Here is a 16469-nt window from a genome sequence, read left to right as displayed (position 1 = left end):
TTTGCGATTCCTTGCAAAGACCGTCTTTCACACATTATTCTGCACCAGACGGGCTTCGACTTTTATAGGAGGTAGAGAGTGTAGGTTGCTAGGTAACCGATGCAAAGGTTGCGAGCCGGAGCTGTTTCGCGGCTGAGTCCCCGCACCCTGGTAGCGGTGTTCAAAGAGATTCATTCCACGCCACCCGCATCCTTTCATTCTTCAGCCACCCACCCCCTTTGCCGATCACTCCAAACCTCTAATTGCCAACCCGAGGTAGCACATCTTAACCTTCCCTGATACCGGGAGAGAAACAGAGCATCCTGCATGATCCAACAGCAACCAGGAGACGATGCCTGCCAGCCTGGCTCAACTCGAAAAGTATAAAGGGGGAAGGTCACACGGAGGTTTGGCCCCGAAGGTTGCCTTCCATGGGCTGTCTGACCCGTTGAGGTTCCTCCAGCTTTGTTGCTTCAATTTTTCAGCATCTGCAGTCTCTCTTGTTTGCCAAAGGGAGAAAGTCTGGACTCACTCCACCTCACCTGGACCCAGTTTCTCTCCATCGCCCCCCACCCCCCAAGCTGGAGTAAGGTATCCGTTCTCACGCCCCATCTCTTTCTGACAGAGGAGTTTGCTTTCATGTTGGGTCTATCCTGGGGCCTCCACGTCGATGCAATCACGAAGAGGGCTTGCCAGCGACAACACTTTGTGAGGTGTTTGAGGAGATTCGGTCCGTCACCGCAGACTCTCCAAAACTTCTCCAGGTGGACCATGGACAGCATTCTGGCTGATTGCATCACTGTCTGGCATACTCCAGAGGATTGTTAACTAGGCCTGCAACTTCACCAAGGCCACACCCTCTTCACTCTGCTACCATGGGGAAAAGGTAGAGGAGCCTGAAGACCAGCACTCAGTGGCACAAAGACAGCTTCTTCCCCTCCCCCATCAGATTCCTGAAAGATCAATGAACCACAGACATTGACATTTTCTTGCACTATTTTTATTTATTGTTGTAGGGTGGTTTATATAAATGTTTGCACTGTAAAACAATGAATTTCATGACTTGTTCATGACCATAAATTCTGATTCTCTTCAGACATTTCCTAATGTGACTTTCCAACTTACCCCGATTTCCCCTAGTTACCGAGTCATTTGAAGCTCACCTTTAAGTGCCTGCCCACCTATCCACTCCCAATCAGTTCCCCTTCATTCATCTTCCATTTTCACTCTGTTTTCATAAGAATAAAATTTCAAGAAAATCTATCGATCCTGTTTCAATAAAAAAATCCTTGTAGTAACTTTCACTGACTGTAGGCTGCACCGAACCGGACTTCTGATGTATTCCTGGGAGCCACCCCTTGCTGTCAGTGTAGGGTAACAGCAGCACATCATCCCACCTGGTTGGATACAAAAGAGATTTTGCAGTGATTCTGATCTCAGACACAAGACACAGGCAGTTTCAGACATCCAGTAATTATTTTCACTGCCATAACACATGTTTGCAAACTGTGTGCCAAAAATTAAACAGCTGTCTCCTGTTGTAGTAAATTGGACAACCATTGCCTCCTCACTTGGGTTCAACTGTGACTCAGTGGGTAACACCTTTGCCTTTGAGTTGGGAATTTGAAGTCTCAGTCCAGACACATCTGCCTGCAACCAGTGCTGATACTTGAGTGCAATATAGAGAGGGTAAGAAAATATTATCTTTTCTTTTCCTTTCCTCTCAGTGGAATGTAAAACTTCTCATTGTGAAATTTTGACCAACCTTGCCAAAATTTATTCAATCAATCAACAGTTGTGATTTGTGCAATTCTCTTTGGTAAATTGATGACCCAATTTCCTTATGACTTGTTAAATATAAATTTCATTTGGACATTGCTAAAGGCCCTGCATTCTTACAGATTTTTGTCTGTAATGGGGCTGGATTTGTCTTTTGCTTGTTTATTTAAACACCTTTATTTTCCTCTCACATTTTCTATTCACATTAAATACAAAAAGTAGAAAGGAAAGCAGTGCAAGATCATTTGAGATCCTTTGCGTTGTATTATCATTTAGTCCATACATTTCTATACATGGTGGTGATAGCCAATCATTATTCTCTGTACAGCACCATTACCACTCAGTGCCCCCTAGGGTAGCACCTGTTTCAGTTGTTTGATGGACTTCCTCCAATTTCAGCCCCTCAATCCCTAGTAGAAGGGAGACCCTAGACTTTGGTCCTTTGTGTTAGCGGCACAAAGCCTCAGGGCATCCCTCAGCTTGTACTCCTGCAGCCTGGACTGTGCCGGTCGGCAGCATTCCCTCACTGACATCTATCTCACTGTGGCCAAAGACCCTTTCTTCTTGCCCAAGGAAGGGAGAATGAGATTGAGCACAACACGAGGTGCCGGGAAATGAATGAGAAGGAAAGAGAAACTAACATTTGCTAATTCTGCCTTTTGTGACCTGGGGACATCTTAAATGTTTTACAGTTAATTAAGTACTTCTGAAGTACCATTGATTGCATCCAGGCACATCAAGCATGATAGGCACAGATTACATCTGTCTTTAATCTGCTCTGAGTTCGCAGAAGCATTACTTATTACCAAAGTATGAGAATTTTCTACCTGCTACATTAGCCAACTTAAAACCTCCCTCGATTGAAGTTGTCAGTTGGTTGCAATTTTGCTTCTGGGCCCAACTGGTTCAAGGCAGCCCAGAGCTATCATTTTTTTTAAAAGACGCACAACATGGTAACAGGTCCTTTTGTCCTATGAGCCATGCTGCCCAATTACAACCGATGAACTTACGACCCTGGTACATTTTTTGAACGGTGGGAGGGAACCAGGGTATCCGGTGGAAACCCACGCAAACACGGGGAGGACGTAGAAACTCCTTACAGACAGCTCCGGATGCGAACCCCAGTTGAACTTTGGTTGCTGGCTCTGTATCAAGGTTGCACTAACCACCACACTAACAGTGCCGCGCCCCCCTCCCCCAACCAGGCTAACCATGCTGCCCCGTAGGAGAGATTCCCAGAGCAAAAATCCTGCAGATGCTGGAATCTGAAATAAAAACAGAACATTCCTGAAGTGCTCAGCAGGTCAGAAAGCACCTGTGGAGAGAGAAACACATATATTTAATTTTTCAGGCTGCTTTCTGCAGCGTCACTCACAAAGTTGGCAACACGTGTCAGTCCCTAAACCCGATAATGACAATGAGTTTATTGCCATAAAAATAAGTAAGATGCACATATCCACCAATATTTTTCCTTGCTGCAACCAAACAGGTTCTTTTGGGGGAAAAAAACCCTCCATTTGTGTACATATACGGAAAGGGATAATGTAGCAAAGTATTCTATACTCTGCGACTATAGACGTCAGTGTACATGTTGTTGAATTGATGTATACGCTGGGGAAGTCAACGTACCCACTGTGGAGTCTAGTGTAAGACTGACATCTTCAGGCTTGCATGCTGGGCTTATATACATCACTGCCTTTGTCACATGGACAGGAAGTGATGTCATCAGACTAGACAAAAACCTGTGTTGGATGCAGGATAACTTGCCGCATTTTCCACAATATGTACACCATTTTGGGAGTCGGTTCATTTGCTGGTAAGTGGATCACCACACGACTCCACCCCCCACCCCTGCTGAACCAAGAGACCTGCTGCAGACCCCCCCAAAGTCTGCACATTTTTTTGCTTGGGCGGCCTTCTTCTCCACCGAGGCGCCTGAACCACAACTGGTCCATCCAGATCCAGATGGGCAAGTTTGAGGTGGTCAATTGCAAAAGCTTCCTCTTTACCTCCAATGTCCAGAATGCTCCTTAGTACCTCAAAGGAACCCTCATACAGACACTGGAATGGTGCTCGGTGCGCTCCTTTCTGTATGAAAATATAATTGCAGTCCTGCAAGTTGTGGGGTATATAGGACCTGGCCTGACCATGTTGAGATGTCGGTATGGGTGCTAAAGAACCGAGCTTCTCGTGGAGCTCGCATAGGACCGCTGCAGGTGTCTCTTCCCATCCTCGTGAGTCTGATGGTTTCTCCTGGAACCATCAGGAGTGTTCCATAGATCAGCTCTACCATTGAGGCACCTATATCATCCTTAGGTGCTGTTTGTATGCTCAAGATTACCCATAGCAATTCGTCAACACAGTTAGGTCCTTGCAGACGTGCCACATTTCCAATGCCTGTGGAATCTTTCTACTAGTCTGTTGGATTGTGGGTTGTACGCAGTTGTGTGGTGCAACTTAGTTCAAAGCATTGCTGACCATAGGCTTGATGTGAATTGGACACCCTGTCAGACGTGATGTGCTGGCAGACCGAATCCTGCTATCCGAAATAAGAAAGGCAAAGGTCTTAGTTATGGAAAGAATAGGGATTAGTAAAGCGAGAGTTTTGGAGCTTCTAGGGTCAATTAAGATGGATAAGTCTCTTGGTCCTGATGGGATTTTTCCCAGGACTTTAAGGGAGGGCAGGGAACAAATAGCGGGGGCACTGACAGTGATTTTTTTAAAGATCACTGGAGGAGGGGGTGGTACCGCGGGATTGGAGGGTTGCAAATGTTGTTCCATTGTTCAAAAAAGGTAGTAGGTGTAGGCCAAGTAATTATCGGCCAGTAAGTTTGACTTCGGTGGTGGGGAAGTTTATGGAGGGTATTCTTCAAGATAGTATACACACATATCTGGATAGGAAGGGATTGATTAGGGGAACCCAGCATGGGTTTGTAAAAGGAAAGTCATGTTTGACGAACCTTGTTGAGTTTTTTGAGGAAGTGACAAAAAAGGTGGATGAAGGTAGGGTGGTGGATGTGATCTATTTGGATTTTAGTAAGGCTTTTGATAAGGTTCCGCATGGAAGGTTAATAAGGAAGGTTCAGTCACTAGGAATTAGTAGAGAGATTGTGACATAGAGGTGGCTGGGAGATAGACAGCAGAGAGTCATGGTGGACGGTTGGAAGCCTGTGACAAGCAGGGTGCCTCAGGGATCGGTGCTGGGTCCCTTGTTGTTTATCGTTTATATTAATGATTTAGAGGAGGGTGTGGTTAACTGGGTAAGCAAATATGCAGATGATATGAAAATAGGGGGAGTGGTGGATAGTGAGGTAGATTTTCTTGGATTACAGAAGGATTTGGTTTGTTTGGAAGAGTGGGCTGAAAGATGGCAGATGGAGTTCAATGTAGACAAGTGTGAGGTGTTGCATTTCAGTAAAAATAACTAGAATAGGACCTATACAGTTAAGGGGAGGGCATTAAGGCACGCAGAGGAGCAAAGGGACCTAGGGGTTATGGTAAACTGAAGGTGGATTCCCATGTAGACAGGATGGTTAAGAAGGCATATGGTATGCTGGCCTTCATAAATCATAGTATAGAGTATAGGAGCTGGGAGGTGATGCTGCAGCTGTTTAAGACATTGGTGAGGCCAGGTTTGGAGTACTGTGTTCAGTTCTGGTCTCCAAATTATAGAAAAGATATAGATATGGTGGAGAAGGTGTAGGGAAGGTTTACAAGGATGTTGCCTGGCTTACAGCATCTGGATTACAGGGAGAGATTAAGGAGACTGGGACTTTATTCATTGGAACATAGATGACTGAGAGGGGACTTGATAGAGGTATTTAAAATTATGAAAGGAATAGATAGACTTGACATAAACAGACTCTTTACCCTAAGGGCAGAGGAAGTTGGAACAAGAGGCCATGAGTTAAGGGGAAGGGGGCAACACTTTAGGAGAAATATTAGAGGTGGCTTTTTCACTCAGCGTGTGGTTGCAGAATGGAATGAACTTCCGAATGAGATAGTTGCGTCAGGGTCCCTTCTGTCATTTAAGAGAAGGTTCGTTGTGTACATGGAGGTGAGGGGGTTGAAGGGTTATTGGCAGTGAGTGGGAGGTTTGAGCTAGTGGAGTTGTTCTAGTGGACCGGTGCAGACTCGAAAGGCCGACATGGCCTGTTTCCGCTCCGTAAATGGTTATATGGTTATATATGGTTACCCAGACGGAAATGAGGGCCCTGGAGCAGATGTCGGTAGTCACGTCTGGCCACCGCATGGCCCGATCCACTATAGTGAGAAGAAAAGAGGAACCATGTGACACCGACAGGGGCCTACAATGTCTACATGTATGTGGTCAAGCCTCTGATAACATCGGCTCAAAAAATGTAGTGGGGCTTTCATGTGTTGCTGGACTTTGGATGTCTGGCAATGAGTCCATGTCTTCACCCAATTGCTGACCAGTTTTCGAAGGCCATGCCACACAAATCTTTGGCTACCATCTGGACAGTCGTTCTGATCGAGGGATGGGTCAAACTGCATACAGCATTAAATACCTGCTGCATCCAGGCCACCGGATCAATTGGGTGAGGACAACCTGTAGCTACGTCACACAGGAGTTTGAGCTCCCCCAGGCCTACCAGATTTTCTTCCAGCTGCAGGTTTGAGTTTGCTGTTCGGTAACGTGGAATTTCTTTGTCCACCTGTTGCGCAATGTAGTCCATCCCTTGGACTGAGGTCTGCACAGATTGTATGCCCAGATGAGAACTCAGAAATATACGATAAATGCTGACCAGGGATCTAATACCTTAGTGAAGGCAAATGTAAGTGGCATGTGGTCCGTAAAAGCCGTGAAATGCCTATCTTCTAGAAAGTACCTGAAATGTCTGATAGCTAGATATAATTCTCAATCAAAAGCCCTGTACTTGCGTTCTGGTGGTCTTAGCCAAAATGGTTTCCAATGCCCATCGATGTACTGTTAAACCACCCTTCCTGCTGCTGCACTGGACGCATTACCCGTCAGGGCCGTCGGGACAGCCGTTCTTGGGTGTACCAGCGATGCATCATTAGCCAGTGCTTTCTTGGTGTTCTCGAATGCTACCAACGATTCTTCATCCCAAGAGACATCCCTCGTCTTGCCTGACATCAGGGTGAAGAGGGACCTGTTTCTATGTAAGTCCAAAACACTGGCAGAAATATTTTCTATGTTGGGGTCCAAGTATCATTTGAACCATCAGGGTCACAAATGTAGCGAAGTATTCTACACTGAGCTACTACAGATATCGGTGTACATGTTGTGGAATCACTGTACACTTTGTTCAGTTGATGTATACATAGGGAAATCAATGTATGCACTGTGGAGTCTAGTACAAGACTGATCATTTAAGGCAGAGATTGATAGGTTCTTGATTAGCCAGGGCATCAGAGATTATGGGGAGAAGGCCAGGCAGTGGGGCTGAGTGGGAGAATGAATCAACTCATGATTAAAAGGTGGAGAAGAATCTATGGGCTAAATAGCCTATTTCTACTCCTATGTAAATGTTCTTATGGTCTAATGGACTGGTTTTCCAGGCTTGCTTTGGGAGCTTATATACAGTGCTGCTTCTGTCACATGGACAGGAAATGACATCATCAGCAATGTCATCAGCTCAGATAAAAACCTGTATTGGATGCAGTTAAATTTCCCCCATTTTCCACAGCACGTCTGCCATTTTGGGAGCGGGTTCGCTTGCTGGTAAGTGGGTTGCCACAAATAAATATGAAGAATAAATAGATGATAAATATTCACAGTTGCATAGTGGTGTTTTAATAGTGCAGCCAGGTGTTTATGTGGTGTCAGAGTAGTTGATGGTTAGGATAGAAAAGGGAGGTTCCCTTTAATAAGATGGAAAGAGTGCAGAGAAGATTTACAAGGATGTTGCTCGGACTTCAGGAACTGAAGTCTTACAGGGAAAGATTAAACAGATTAACACTTTATTCCCTGGAGCACAAAAGAACGAGAGGAGATCTGATAGAGGTATTTAAAATTATGAGGGGAATAGAGAGAGTGTAAATGTAGATAGGCTTTTTCCACTTTGGTAGGTGAGATGCAAAGCAGAGGGCATGGGTTAAGAGGGAAAGGGGAAAAGTTTAGGGGGATCTTCACACAGACAGTGGTGGGAGCGTAGAACTGGCTACCAGCTGAAGTGGTGATTGTGGGCTCAATTTGAATATTTAAGAGGAATTTGGACAAGTACATGGAAGGGAGAGGTATGGGAGGCTACTGACTGGGTGCAGGTCAGTGGGACTAGGTTAAAAAAAAAATGATTCAGCACGGACTAGAAAAATCAAAGGGGCTGTAATGTTCTATGGTTCAAGAGCCTCATTGTCATTACAAAGAAACTCTCCTTGAATCTAGAGTTGCTGGTTTTCAGGCTTCTGTACCTTCTTCCAGAAGGTAATAATGATAAGAAGTTATCACCAGGCTGATGGGGACCCTTGCCTTCATGAGGCAGCACCTCACGTAGATGGGAGGTCCAAGCCCGTGATGAACTTGGCTATGTTTGCTACTTGTTGGAGCCTTCTGTGTTCCTAATTACCAAGCCAGTAATGCAACCAGTCACAGTTTACATTCGATAGTACACCTGTCAATTGGTTTCTCAGCTCACTTCAAAAGAGCAATTTGGGAACCTATTATGTGGGAATGGGACTGGAAGTTCAGACGAGATAGAGATGTTAATTTTACCCTCCTAACAGGTTAGTTAAGACAACAGGTTTTATGACAATCTAAATCTCCATGATAATTTTTACTGATTTCTGATCATTTTGTCTATCCCATTAGCCTGAGTTGGATTTAAAGTCAGGTAGAAATGAGTGGAACATTTGTTCCATGTGGTTCCAAAGTTTGAAAGGTTATCTCCATGCCAGTTGTGCTATGTGCAACAACTTTGAAACCTAGTCAATGCCAGCTCCCATGTCTTACACAATGGTGCCTGAATCGATTTGCACTCCTAAACAGGGGTGCAGGGCTGCCAGAGTTCACCGGAGTGCCGCTCCGACACCTCAGGGGGCCACTCCGGCACCCCATGGGGCCACTCCAGGAACATCAAGGGACGGCGCAGGCACCTCCTTGTCGCTGTTTTTGATGAGCTCCGGCACTTAAAAAGTTAGCACTGCACCCCTGCTCCTAATGCTGGGTTGAAAACACATTTTGGCTGCAAATCCTCTGTTGACTGTTACTGGAAAGAAAGCCACTGAATTGATGCAGTCCATTATGTTGACACAAAGAGCCAACCCATTACAGGAACAGAGCTGGTTGAGTTCAGGAAGATCCATTAGTACGGTGTTAACCCTTTAAATTCAGAACTACATCTTCTATAGCTGTCCTCCAGTACACTAATCCCACATTGCAGCTTATTCTCCTGACATTCTCATTAACTCTCTCCAGATCCCAGCCACTCACTTACACGTGAGGCCCAATTAATCCACTGAACCCCCATATCTTTGAAGTATGGGAGGAAACCAGGGTACCTGGGGGAAGCCCACACAGTCGCAGGGAGAATGTGCAATCATCGCGCAGACAGCACTGAGGTTTGGATTGAAGTGGAATATCGGGCACAGTGAGGCTGGGTCTCTACCAGCTGTTCTTCTGTAACTCCTTGTTTAACGTTTTATTGTAGGGCATCCCCTCTGTTCCTAGGAACATCGTAATGAACTGTCTCTGAATCACCTTTAAGAATATCATTTCTTCAATAGGGGCACCAAAATTGTTCACATTTCAGATATTAGAATCTGAGCCAGAGTTGGCTTGTTTGAGTAGAGTACACCAGTCAATAAGACCTTTGCTTTTATTTCCTTCTCCCTGCCAATCCTCAAAAGCATTGATTCGTTTACATCCCAAAAAACTATTCATTTCTACTTTAGAGCTTAGAATCGACTGCTGTGTAGTCTCGAGACTTCCAAAGATTCACAATCCTATAAGAAATGAAATTTCTCATCTCAGTTTAAAGGGGTTGAGCCTTGATCGTGAGGTCACCCCAAGTTCAGGGCTCCTTGATCCAATGGAACACTCTGACAGCACACACTGTGTTAAGCTTCTGAGAATTTCATGTTCATCTAAGGTCATTTTCAACTCTTTTTAAACCAGAGAGTAAAGAAAAACTATCTTCTTTTCTTTGGCTTGGCTTCGCGGACGAAGATTTATGGAGGGGGTAAAAGTCCACGTCAGCTGCAGGCTCGTTTGTGGCTGACAAGTCCGATGCGGGACAGGCAGACACGGTTGCAGCGGCTGCAGGGGAAAATTGGTGGGTTGGGGTTGGGTGTTGGGTTTTTCCTCCTTTGCCTTTTGTCAGTGAGGTGGGCTCTGCGGTCTTCTTCAAAGGAGGTTGCTGCCTGCCAAACTGTGAGGCGCCAAGATGCACGGTTTGAGGCGATATCAGCCCACTGGCGGGGGTCAATGTGGCAGGCACCAAGAGATTTCTTTAGGCAGTCCTTGTACCTTTTCTTTGGTGCACCTCTGTCACGGTGGCCAGTGGAGAGCTTGCCATATAACACGATCTTGGGAAGGCGATGGTCCTACATTCTGGAGACGTGACCCACCCAGCGCAGCTGGATCTTCAGCAGCGTGGACTCGATGCTGTCGACCTCTGCCATCTCGAGTACTTCGACGTTAAGGATGAAAGCGCTCCAATGGATGTTGAGGATGGAGCGGAGACAACGCTGGTGGAAGCGTTCTAGGAGCCGTAGGTGATGCCGGTAGAGGACCCATGATTCGGAGCCGAACAGGAGTGTGGGTATGACAACGGCTCTGTATACGCTTATCTTTGTGAGGTTTTTCAGTTGGTTGTTTTTCCAGACTCTTTTGTGTAGTCTTCCAAAGGCGCTATTTGCCTTGGCGAGTCTGTTGTCTATCTCATTGTCGATCCTTGCATCTGATGAAATGGTGCAGCCGAGATAGGTAAACTGGTTGACCGTTTTGAGTTTTGTGTGCCCGATGGAGATGTGGGGGGGCTGGTAGTCATGGTGGGGAGCTGGCTGATGGAGGACCTCAGTTTTCTTCAGGCTGACTTCCAGGCCAAACATTTTGGCAGTTTCCGCAAAGCAGGACGTCAAGCGCTGAAGAGCTGGCTCTGAATGGGCAACTAAAGTGGCATCGTCTGCAAAGAGTAGTTCACGGACAAGTTTCTCTTGTGTCTTGGTGTGAGCTTGCAGGCGCCTCAGATTGAAGAGACTGCCATCCGTGCGGTACCGGATGTAAACTATAGTAAGGGACAAAATTGTTCCCCTAGGAGGTCAGAGTGGACAACTATGTTTGGAGCCTCATGTAATGGGGGAGATCTTAAACAGTTTTTTGCATCAGTATTTACTCAGGAAACTGGCTTAGTGCATAAGGAAGGATGCGGAACAAGCCGAAGTGTCATGGAACATTCGGAGATTGAGAAGGAGGAGGTGGTGCTTGCTGCCATACAGCGAATAGAGGTAGATAAATCATCTGGGCCGGATATGCTATTCCCTCATACCTTGAGGGAGACTAGTGTAAAAATTGCAGGGGCCCTGGCAGATATATTCAAAATGTCCTTAGCCACAGGTGAGGTGTCAGAGGATTGGAGGGTAGCTCATGTTGTCTCATTCTTAAAAATAAAGGTTCTAAAAATAAAACAGGAAATTATAGGCCAGCGAACCTGATGTCAGTAGGAGGTTAATTATTGAAAGGAGTTCTGAGAGATTGATATATAGGTATTTGGACAGCCATGGGCTGATTAAGGGCAGTCAACATGGCTTTGTGCATGATAGATCATGTTTAACAAATCTTGTAGAGTTCTTCGAGGAAATTACCAAGAATGTAGATGAAGATAAGGCTGTGGATATTGTCTACATGGACTTTAGTAAGGCCTTTGACAAGATATCACATGGACATTAGTTCAGAAGATTCAGATACTTGGTATCCATGGAGATGTTTTATACTGGATTCAAAATTGGCTGTGTGGGAGAAAATGGAGTGGTAGTGGATGGTTGCTTCTCAGACTGGAGGCTTGTGATGAGTGGTGTTCCTCAGGGATCAGTGTTGGGACCATTGTGGTTTGTTGTCTATATCAATGATCTGGATGATAATGTAGTAAATTGGATTAGTAAGATTGGAGGTGCTGTGGACAATGAAAAAGATTTTCAAAGCTTGGAGAGGGATCTGGACCAATGGGAGAATGAGCCAAAAAAATGGCAGATGGAGTTTAATGCAGATAAGTGTGAGGTGATGCATTTTGGAAGGACAAATCAAGGTAGGACATACATGGTAAATGGTAGGTCACTGAGGAGTAAAGTGATCTTGGACTGCAGATATGTTGTTCACTGAAAATGATGTCGCAGATGGACAGGGTTGTAAAGAAAGCTTTTGGCATTCAAGTCTTTATAAATCAAAGTATTATTGGCGTTGGGATGTTGTGATTAAGTTGTTTAAGACATTGGTGAGGTCAAATTTGGAATATTGTATGCAGTTCTAACTACAGGGAGGATATCATAAGATTGAAAGAGTGCGGAGAGGATTTACTAGAATGTTGTTGGGTCTTCAGGAGTTGAGTTGGAGGGTATGATTAAACAGGCTAGGACTTTATTCCTTGGAGCGTAAAAAAATGAGGGGAGATTTGAAAGAGGTTTACAAGATTTTGAGAGGTATAGACAGAATGGATGTGAATAGGCTTTTTCCACTTAGATTGGGGGAGATAAATATGAGAGGTCATCGTTTTAAGCTGAAAGGGGAAAGGTTTAGGGGGAACATTAGGGGAAAGTTCTTCACTCAGAGAAAGGTGGGAGTGTGGTATGAGCTGCCATCTGATGTGGTGAATGAAGGCTCGATCTTAGGTTTTAAGAATAAATTAGATAGATGCATGGATGGGAGAGGACTGGAGGGTTAAGGAATGGGAGCAGGTCAATGGGACTAGTGGAATAATGGTCAGGACAGACTAGAAGAGCCGAATGGCCTGTTTTCTATGCTGTGGCATTCTATGGTTCTACAGGCCCAATCTATTTGATCTTTCCTGATCAGCCAACCTTCTGTTTCCAGGATATAGTTCAGTGAACCTTTTCGGCATTGATTCCAGAGTGCGTAACATCTTTTGTTAAACAAGAAGGCCAATACTGTGGCAAGTCTAAATGCAGTCACATCATAGGCTTGTAAAATCTATAAAGGCGATTGATCAGTCTATCTTATGAGGAAAAGTTGAGGAAGCTACCCCTTCCCTTTCTATATTTAAAAAACCATTGACAGCCACTCAACCCTCCACTCTTGCTCAATGGAATCATCCATTCCAAGCTGTTGCTATTGGATCCATTCACAGAATTACAACGTCAGTCTCTCATTTGTGAGGGATGATATCAGTGAAGACGTTGCTGAGCTGTGTTACCGATCGCCCTAGTCACAAGTGTTCTATGAAGATGAAGAAAGTTCAGCTTGTTTTGACCTGCACCCAGTCAGTAGCTGCTCTCCTTAAGATGTAGAAGGAGGTAAATTCAGCTCAGGACATCAGGCAAATGTCCCTCCCCTCCATGAACTCCATCTACATCTCCCACTAATTAGGAAAGGCACCAGCATACTGAAGGACCCATCACGCCCTGGACTCACTTTCTTCTCCCTCCTCTCATTGAGGAGAAGGTTCAAGAATGTGAACACCAACAGGTTTGAAGTGTTTCTTCCCTCCAGCCATCAGGCTCCTGAATGAACCCCATAACACTGCCATCATAATCCCCTTGCTTGGTGCTGAGTGATCTTCCATTGCATTGCAATTCTATCCCATGTAATTGTGGTCTTAACACAGCTGCTTTAGAGATAACCCATTAGACTGCTTGCAGAAGAACCCTGCACACTGTTACAAGCCCAAAGGACCCCAAAACCCAGCAGCGAAGATATTCACCATGACAAATGGTTACTTAAACAAAAGTTGTTTTTAATTATCTTTAAACATGAAAACAGAATCAAACTTTAGCTTATCACTATTAACTTAACTAACCCAACTTAACCCCCTTCTAATTCTAAGTGCACATGTATGTAATGTGTGTGTAAATTTAAGAAAGTTCTTTGCTTCACAGTTCAATTTCACTTCTCATTCTTCCAAGTTTTCTGGTTGCAGGCAATTCTTATACTGTGTGCAGAATTTAACATGTATAAAGTTTGCAAGGCTTTGGTGCTTGAAAGGTAAATGTTTACCACTCAGGAAGGTTCTTGTAGGTTTGCAGAGAGATATGTGTGGTTCCAGGATTTCCACAACGGAGGTCTCACCATTAGTCACCTCAATGTCTTTCTGATGAAACTTGCCCCATCAGGGTTCTCCAGATGATAACCTCTTTCTTTCAGGTTAAACAGAGTTCCTTTCTATTCCACTTATTACAAGAGAAATATCAGACAGATAGCACTTCCAGCCACCAACCACTCTGGAGCTTTTGTTTCAGTTCCAACAAGCTTCTCCTGGCTTGTTACAGCTTTCCATCACATACAGTCAAAGACTCCCTTCTGTCTCCCTCTCTGTCTGATATTTAAAAACTGCCAGAAGCATGTCCTTCTCTCCCTCGCTTGCAAACCCCGACCTTCTCCAGCAAACAACAGGAGTTAGTCTTCTAGCCCATCTGTTGTTTTCAGTAAACAAGAACCCAGAAGTGTCCTTTCTGTGCACACTGTCAAAACCCTTGCAAAGAGCTATCAATAGACAGTGTATCTCCTTCTTGTTGCTTTAAAGACAACACTCCATTCATTCATGATGTCATTTCAATTAGCACCTACTTATGAAATCTTCCATAGGCATTCTCCATAGTTTCTGTAAAATCACTGAATATGAAATCTCCAGTATTTCAAATAAGATCTGTTTTAAAGTGTGTGTATGTAACCTACTCTAATTTTACCAATTTATCTCCCAAAAACATTCCCAAATATTCCATCACAACACAATACTGGGTATTTGGTGACAGTAATGGTCATAGAGCTTTAACAGTGCTGGAAGCTGGTTGCTTGAGAGAACCCAGCAGTAACACAATGATCTTTCCCTGCAGATACCAGGCATGGTTCTGTGAATTCTGCACAGCATCACTATCTCTCCATCCCTCCAGATTTTACAGGATGCATTAAGTTAAAATGCTAAACTGATTAACAAATTCTCCCCAGCTATTCAGAGGCACTATAAACTGCCTTGGCCAAAATTTATGGGCTCTTAAACCACAGGTTTACAACTCATGGATTAAATTAAACTCAAAGCAAGTTATTTGTTTGTCAACTAATGACCAAAAGGAGATTGGAGAAAAAGCAAGTCCCAACCCACACCTACTTGGAATATTCCATCAAATGGAAATGTTTAGCTGAGGGGTACTCTTATAAAAGCATTTAAAATTATGATGGGGTTTGATCAGGTAGATGTTATGAAGATGTTTTCACCCATGTGGGTAACTAAGACTAGATGTTATAACATTTAGGACAGTGAAGTGATCAGGCACAATGTAGAACATGGTATCATGTGGACTGGTTTGGGGAAATCGTATTCAAGAGCATAAACTCACTTTATAGAGTGGGAGGGTACCTTGAGTAGGAGCCAGGAAATAACTGATGGTCAAATTTCATCTCATGAAGTTGCAGACTCTACAGGATGGGGGGATGCTCTGGATCATCAGCCTTCGACATGGGAGATGGCACAGTTGGTGTAGTGGTTAGTGCAACGCTGGTATAGCACCAGCAATTGGGACCTGGGTTCAAATCCCGCGCTGTCTCTAAGGAGTTTGTACGTTTTCTCCGTGTCTGTGTGGGATTTCCCCGGTTTCCTCCCACCCTCCAAAATGTACTGGGGATTGTAGGTCAATCGGGTGTAATTGGACAGGACGGGTTCATGGGCCGAAAGGGCCTGTTACCCTGCTGTACGTCTAAACTTAAAAAATTAAAAAAGAAATTAAATTAAATGTAAATTTAAACACTGAATATTTATTATTTTTCCTTTCCTATTATTATATTTTTCTCTCTTCTTGTATGTTATATATCTGGAAAGCTGCAACAAATAAAACTTTGATTTCATCTGTGCATTGTGTACTCAGGTTGATGATAATAAACTTAAAATTACAAATGGAACTGTTAGCATGGGCAAAATACAGCCTTGGTGATTGATGTGGGAGCATATCTGAGAGATGATGCAATGAAAAGAAGGATTTTAGGCTGGGATCCTTCACAGTTCCTTGATAAGACCATGTTTATCATATGAGTTAAGTGCTGGGAAGAGCTTCCATCTTCTTTAAGCTAGTAGCAGAAACCTCCATAGAGTGGCTCTGGAGAGTTAACCCAGGTTATGTGTGTAAATTGGTGTTGTTGGTTTGGGAACTGGAGTGCTACCTGCACCATATCAATCAGCAAGGACTTCCCAGTGGCCATCACTTCAATTCCATGCATCATTACCGCACTGACACATCGTGAAACACAAAAGTTTGTAGATGCTGTGCTTGTAGTAAAATATACAGAAATGCTGGAGGAGGTCAGAAGGTCTTGGGTCTAGGAAAAGATACATTACCAGCGTTTCAGGCCTAAGCCCTCTCATCTACCAGCAATTTGGAATCTCCAACCAGGTGACAGCAATATCAACTTTTCCGATTTCTGTTAACCCTTCCCCGATATCTCTTTCACTCACACCTCTATCTCCCTACCCACTTCCTGACCTTCTTATATTAGAGAGCTATCTTTCTTAGCCCCCTGCCCTCTCCCTTCTCAGCTTTATCTTCTACCCTCCTACTTGTATCCACCAATT

At 44.3% G+C, this 16469-nt stretch overlaps 1 long non-coding RNA gene across 1 annotated transcript in view; it reads left to right on the top strand.

Annotated features, from left to right (window-relative positions):
* Positions 1–3493: 3493 nt before the first annotated feature.
* Positions 3494–16469, top strand: part of LOC138756505 (uncharacterized) — a 41753-nt gene continuing 28777 nt past the window's right edge. Inside the window, exon 1 of the long non-coding RNA XR_011353117.1 lies at positions 3494–3574. This is a non-coding gene — a long non-coding RNA (uncharacterized lncRNA). The remainder of the gene's footprint in view (positions 3575–16469) is intronic.

The sequence above is a fragment of the Narcine bancroftii genome, chromosome 3 (genome assembly GCF_036971445.1).
Source record: "Narcine bancroftii isolate sNarBan1 chromosome 3, sNarBan1.hap1, whole genome shotgun sequence".
NCBI classification, from domain to species: Eukaryota; Metazoa; Chordata; class Chondrichthyes; order Torpediniformes; family Narcinidae; genus Narcine; species Narcine bancroftii.
This window is presented reverse-complemented; position numbering and strand designations above follow the sequence as displayed.